Here is a 7,936-nt window from a genome sequence, read left to right on the forward strand (position 1 = left end):
ACATAACAACCAAAGAAGGTATCGGAAAAAGAAATTCAAAAAAATAAAACAACATAGTATGAAAAATAGAAAAATTAAGAGATAACACTACTACAAAATCTACATTTAACATCGTTAAGTTAACATCGGTTCCTGATAAAACCAATGTTAACAAAAACGTAGTGGAAAAATGATAAATAAGGAGACTTTATTAACATTGGTTTTTTAAAAAGCCGATGTTAAGATAAACGCGGTGACATAATTGTGAATAATGTGTATACGTTAACATTGGGTTTGAAGAAAACCGATGTTAATGAAGTGACTTTAACATTGGTTTTGAAAAAACCGATGTTAACATTAAGTTAGTTAACATCGGGTTTTCAAAAAACCGATGTTAACCGTAATTCAGAGAGCATGATATATGGTTCTAAATTTGGAATGAGCATAGTGTAAGTAAATTAACTAATATGACTGCAGCTATACTATGCAAATTTTGTAGTGTAATTTCTTTTGAATAATTTTTTTGGGTCATGCCCTGTATGGTTTTGTTCTACAATGAACTAAGTGTGTCTGTCTACAATGCCAATGATGTTGTCAGTTGTTCTATGAGTAGATCTGAATTGCTTAGAGCTTTCGTGTATTTTTGGTCTCTTGGGATTTTAATTTTTTTTTGTGTGTTGTTTGGTGCCATGTTGGATGTTGCATATTATGGTGGAAATTTCTGGTGATTCTTGCTGCCATTTGAGGCTTACTGTTTTGGAAAGCTACTTCAGTCATTTCCCCTGGATTGATTTGTCAAAATATAACTTTTGCTCTATCTTTGCAAACACGATGTTTGATTTTGCTTTCCTGATTTTGGGGTTTAAAATTGTTTCAAAATTTACTTTAAAGCATTACTTGTCATCTTAAATTTGGGAGTTTAAACTATAAGAGAACACACTATTAGGTACATCAACAAATTTTCTTAACATGAATTTTGCGGACCATAATTAATTATTTCCAAATTAGAGGACTAAAAAATCACTTAAATTCAAGGGACTAAAAAGATTACTTTTCAATCTAAGGGAGCAAAAGAGTCTAACTTTGTTTACTACATCAACAAGGAGTCTAACTTTGCTTCTAGGTTTCATACTTGGTTTTTTCAAGATATTCATAATTCATTTTTCTTGGATAGGGTATGTGGAAAATTTCTTGACCCTCGACCTATCCTTTAATTGTAGCACCTCAATAAGAAGCAAAAGAATCAACTGGAAACTTGGACAATTAATGTTGTGGTGGTGAATGATTTATATACAGATGACAACTTTATGGTATGATTATCACCAAACTTTTATAGTTTTATGTTAAACTTGCTAACAACTACTGCAATGTTCCTCCTATTTGAGACAACAAAAAAATATTGGAATGATATGCAACTTGTTTTGACATGTAATGTTGTTTCAATCATCACAAAATGAAAAGTATTCTGTCATTGATGTACTATCCTTTTCTTTGTGCATTTTGTCAAGTGGATGACTGATTGATAAGCACCACCTTTCCCAATTCAGCAGCCATCTACTGTGTTCACCCTTGCCATACTATTTTGTGACAGGTGAATAATGGAGCATAGAAGTGCACTCATGCATGGCTTATGTTACCTCTTGAATGTTAACATATATACAACTCACTCCAAGGACAAAGTATTCTTGTTTTGAGGTAGTGGAAGTTTGTCTTGGTTTCAAATAGCAGTATTTGTCACTTAAGTGGAAAAAACTAATTTTTACATCAAGTAGTGTTAATCACTGACATATAGTATCATAAACTACTATGTTGAAAGCAAAAATAAGCCAGAATACGAAATAACAAACATGGCATACAACTTTTTTGTTGGAAACTGTTTCCATGTCATTCTGCAGTTCAAAGGGGTTAACATTAGCAGAATTTAATGATGTGATTCTGCAGTTGTCAATCATGACAGTTTTCATATTTTTTTTTCTTTTACTGTAGAGTATTTTGTGTCAAACATGGCATTCATGGTTTGTTTCTTATAATCTATCATCTCCTTTGATTTTATTTATAAATTATATATAAATAAAGGGCTTTTACTTCTTCTTCTTCTGTGAGCTGGCGAGAGAGATAAAGAAGACGAGAAAAGAGAAAGAGAGAAAAAAAAGTGAGTAGCTACTGCAAGTAATTCAAAAAGGATCACCCCACATGACCAAATATCAGCAGCTACTCCATCATACCCCTTGTTCAATAGCAGCTGCTTAGTTAGACTTTTTCCAGCAATGGTGCTTGTCACTAGGGCTAAGTATATCAGCTTGCTTTTTTTGGGGAATTTCCAAATGTGTTTGGGCACCTTTTGCAGCTAGAAGAATTAGAAGCGCATCCCAATTCATTTTTTGGACCCTTGCCTTCCACCTTGGTCTTAATTTCACTGCTTTGTCTAATCTTCAAATAGTTGACCTTACTACTAATCATTTCTTTGGACCCCTTCCAACTTCCTTGTCCAATTGCCGCAAATTGAAAGTTTTAAGCCTTGCTAGGAATGGTTTAAATGGTTCTATCCCTGAAAGCTATGCCAACCTCACTTCACTTTTGTTTCTATCTTTCTCAAACAACAACATTCAGAACTTATCTGTGGCAGTGTCTTCATTGATTTATTCATTTATTGTTAATTGATTCAATTGATATGTATATGTATATCTTCTATGCACTGCATGTCTTGAATTTAAGCAGAAACAACACTTCATTGATTCAATTGAAAGCACTGCAAGTTTCCCTCCTTTTTGTTAATTGATTTATTGATTGATATGTATATCTTGTATGCTCTATTCTAATAGAAGGCATACTCCCATTTGGTGTAGTCTTCATTGAGCTTTTATTCATCCTCACATCAATTTGGTTACATCAGTTTTATTATATATTTGGTTTCCTCTTTATCGTGTTCGTCATCCTCTTATATATTTGCAAGTTTTAGACCATTGAAACTGTGACACCCTCTACCCCGACATATATATATAAATAAATAAAAGAAATAAGAGGTCAAATTTAATTAATTATTTTTAAAATACATTTAAATACAAGCCTTTCGAAAGAGTAAAAGGCTCACATTCACTTTTCTAACACCATAATAAAACTTGTTCAAATAATTAATAAATTATTTCGGCTCAAAACAAGGTTGTCCAAGACCTCATACAATTAATATAGCAACTTATACCCTAATGTCACATCCTATCAGAGCATTGTGTCCCGACATCCTTCAGCACAAGGTTCCTTAAAGCACTTCACCTAGCCATCTGCTCCCCCAAACACAAAGTTCAAGATCATCACAGGATCCAAACACAAACAACACACAAGGAGTGAGTTATCACATTCCTAACTAATAGAGAAGCAAGACAACTAGATATACATATCATATAAACAAAATAAAACTTACTTAAATATAACTCACATAATTCCAACACTTTGTCATTCAAAATTCACCTTTCAATCGTCAATCACACTTTCCAATCATCAATCACATTACATAAGAATCACACACTCTGATCAAGACATAATAGCACATCAATTTCATAATAAACAATTAGCAAGCATATGCAACAGTTATGCTAAGACTCAATCCTATATGCAATGTGGTACCATGTTAGTGAAAAACAACCCTAGGGCGCTTAGGAGTATATAACAAGACACTACACAATGGGTTTGTCAGGTCACTCTCACTAAGTAAGATCATAGGGAGACCAATCAGGGTCACGATTTTTTGCGAGAATGCTCCAACCATATGGGATCAGCATAGGCTTAAAGGAGCACTCAAACCCAGTGACCCCCAAGGCCTACACTCCAAAGAGTCTGTCAGGGCCTCTCCCTCCTGATTCAGGTCCAACCCCTAAAATAATTTTGCATGCAGACTCTGCTCATGAATTATACAATACCCACGACCTCACACTCGTGTTTTAAACATGTTCAACACAATTGCGTTATGATTTAACACAGGTTCCTAAATAGGAAACATACACTTTCTCTTTAACACTGGTTCCTAATTAGGAACCTACATTTTCTCTTTAACACTACGCATCAACGCTTTTCTCAAGATAACACTGGTTGGGTTATTGTACAATTCATAGTTTACAACACAAGTAATGTCACATCAAGTGTTAACTACACACTTATCCACAACCAAAACTCATTCACAATTTCACATCTCATAGTGTCACAATCCACTATCACATGTTTACACATATCTCACAAATTAACACATGTTCAACTTTACACTTATACTCAATCTCAATAACAATATTATAATCTCAAAGCAACATGTTATTCTGCAATTCATCACATATACCATTTATAAACATTGCTCATGAACTACACAATACCATGACCTCACACTCATGTTTCAAACACGTATAACATATTGCACTACAATTTAACACTAGTTCCTAACTAGGAACCTACACTTTTTCTATAACATTGCGCATAAACATTCGTCGGGTTACTGTATAATTCACAGCTGACAATACCATTATTGTAACATCAAGTGTTAAACACATCCACTTATTCACAACCAAATATCATTCTCACAATTTAACATCTCATAACTCATATACACATCACACAATAATCATATTTGCATGACACAAAACATATATATATATATATATATATATATATATATATATATATATATATAGATAGATAGATAGATAGATAGATAGATAGATAGATAGATAGTAAATCAAGCTACATTATTTTTAATCAAAACAGTTTTTATAACAATTAATTTAATGTTACATCAAAAGAAATTACCACTAGGCATTAATCTTACAACCTTATTTAATTTATTGTTTTAGTATTACAATAAATATATACACAAAACATGTTGATCATCGTCGTGGAAAATATAGAATAAGATAATAATTCATATAAAATAAGTCATTAAAAATAATACTATTTAGAATATAATTCACGTTAATAAAAAGAGCTCAATTTATTTTTAAGGGTTCACACTCAAAACAAGAACACATTAATTTCACAACAATTTCTCATTGGGACATCAACTGGTTCATCAAACATATGCAATTCATATATAATTCACAATTATAATTATAAGGATAAAATAAAAAATTGCAGGAACACCCCAAAACCCATTCCAATTGATACTCTAAGGATCCCTACACATGTTCTCACTAATCCCCAATTGTGAGTAATTCATCCCTTATCTTTAAGCGGACTCACGTGTCTTCTGAAAGTGATAGCGGAATCTCTAGCAAGTTCTTGAGATTCCTCAATTTTTTTTCTCTGATTGCTCTGATAGGGCTTCCAAACATTAGAGAGATTGAGAAGTGATCGAAGCCTCCATTTGTACTGTCTTCGTGCGATTCCCTTTTCTCCCTCCAAAAATATTATCTCGCGAATCCCAACGGTTAAGGTGTGCACAATTGAATTTTTAACAACATATCAAGCTTTCACGACAATCCAATGGTTAACAAAATCGGGATAATAGTTTTACCAAGACAGCTCTGGGTTTCTGCTGGAAAGGAAAAGACTATGATGCGAAGGGTATTTCTCTCAGCTCAAACATGGGTTGTGAACCTGGTATTCAAATTTCACGATGATCCAACGGTGAATGAGTCCAAGATCGTCATTTTTATGAGATAGGTTTGATGGTCTGCGGGAAAAAGAGAGGGTTTTGGGAGGAGAAGAGAGAAAAACGAAAAATAAGGGAAAGATGAGGCATCGTCGGTGTGAAAACTGACCTAACGCTATTTATAGCTAGGTTTACTCTATGTATTTATTTATTATTTTATAAAACAAACTCTATTTTATTTTCTATCAAACAAATAAATAAAATATCCTTTTTATTTTCTCTCAAATCATTATTTTAATTAATAATTATATCTCCTTATTTATTTATTTATAAAATCTCATCATTTTTCTAAAACTCTATTTATTTATAAATAACAATTCTTTTTAAATTAGCTTACGAAAAATGGGATGTTATACCATGAAAGTGCATCTCCTTCAAGACCCACCATTACTGCCTCCATCTTTGCTTCTTCCCTTATTTTACTTAATCCAAAATACCTCTCCAATTTTTGTATCGATCTGAAAGCACCCTCCCCTTCAAAGATGGGTATGTGAAGCTACCTCTGTTTCCTTTCCCACATTCATTGCCACCCTCTCCAAAGCCTCTACTGAGAAATCAATCCATGTACTCCCCATCAAATGTGCTACTCCCCACCCACAACTATTGAATTCAAGGGCTCGGGTACCAATTCATAGGATGGGACTAGGTGATGAGAGAATTACAGAGAAAAAAACAGCCAAGTAATTCGAGGAACCTTGCCCCTCCACTCAATGTCTAAAATCTTTCTTGGCCCTCTCTTAACACCTTTGGCCTTTATATACCTTAGTACAACCTAACCAAGTCAAAAATTACCTCCTACTAACTAACTAACCCTTGTCTAGTTAGTTGCCTAACTGTCTCCTTTGTGATTTTGACTAACCTAGTAAATTGTGTGCTAATATAGATTATAGAAAAATAACTTATTTTGTCTTGGTTTCAGCTGTTTAAGCTATCTACATCAAGTATATGCTATAACATGCCTTTTCTGCAGGGTTGTTACTTTGTAGTAATGAGATTTCCTTCTCTATAGAAATGTGTTGTGATATGTATTAAGGCATATGGTGATGTGTTAAACTGTAATATGTTAGTAAGTTGTAATGACTAGCATATTAAATGATCATATGATGAGGTGAAATGCCAAGTGTTAACATGTTTTTTAGATTTGGTTTTTGATGTGATCCAAGAAAGTTTCATTTGATTTTCAGATTCCACTAGGAGTGATTTTAGCCATTCTTGATCCTGCGCTCATTGTTGTTTCCAAAAGTGCTCCTGCGCTCATTGCTGGAAAGTCAATTGTGCTCAAGCCTCCAACTCAGGTATTTATATCTTTGATTCGATAAGTACTTTGAAATTGTTTTTGTAAGCATTACTTGTATAGTTGTAGAACTGTTTGATTTATACCAACAGGCTAATAGAGAGCACATAAAAAACTAAAGCCAGCTTTTATTAATAGCTATTAATAACCTGCTACAAATCTTGAATCCTGCAGAGAAAAAGATAATAGACACTAGTTTTTCCAAACCAAATACAACTTATACAACAAGAAATAATACTCTCATAATTTAAAATATGAAGCAGCAGTAGTAACAACAGCTTCAACAACTGCTGCTGAGGCAATGCCCACTATTAAAGCATGGTTGCTCTGTTGTTGCTCTGCCTCACTTAGTGTTGTTCCTTTTAAGGGTAGGGGAGCTTTAATTGAAGGCAATCTCTTGCTCTTTAGCCTTCCAAATATCCATTTCATTCTTTTCTCCGCAGAATTGGTAGAACAATATGTGTTATCCCAAACTGCTCCCATGTTAATATGTTATCCTTTCTATTTCACAAACCACTTAATCCTACTTTTGCCAAGCCAAAATCAGATAACTTGGAATGATATCCTTCACCTAACAGGATATTGGAGCATTTCAGGTCTTCATATATGATAAAAGGTTTCATTTTACTATGCAAATACTCTAAGCCTCTAGCTACACCAGCTGCTACTTTGATTCTTGTATTCCAGTCAATTGATTTTCTACCACACGGAAGATCTAGCAAAATGAAAGAAAGAAAAAGATATTAACCATGGAGACAAAGAATATCGTTGCCAGTACATTCTAATTTGATTCTTTGTCAGCTTCCAACATATAACTATTCTCTTTGTCACCTTCTAGTATAAGCATTGAAAAATAAAAACCTATTGAGTGTTTGAGTTGCATTCTATGTACACGATATTACCAATTGCCTTCTTCAGCTCTTCTCCCTGCCCAATATTAACATTAAAGTGTATTTGAAAACAAAATAAAAAAACTACTATTAGCAAAAAAATAAATTAGATTTTGTTAGAACAAGATGAAAGTGACTTGTCTC

Source organism: Glycine max, chromosome 1 (genome assembly GCF_000004515.6).
Source record: "Glycine max cultivar Williams 82 chromosome 1, Glycine_max_v4.0, whole genome shotgun sequence".
NCBI lineage: Eukaryota > Viridiplantae > Streptophyta > Magnoliopsida > Fabales > Fabaceae > Glycine > Glycine max.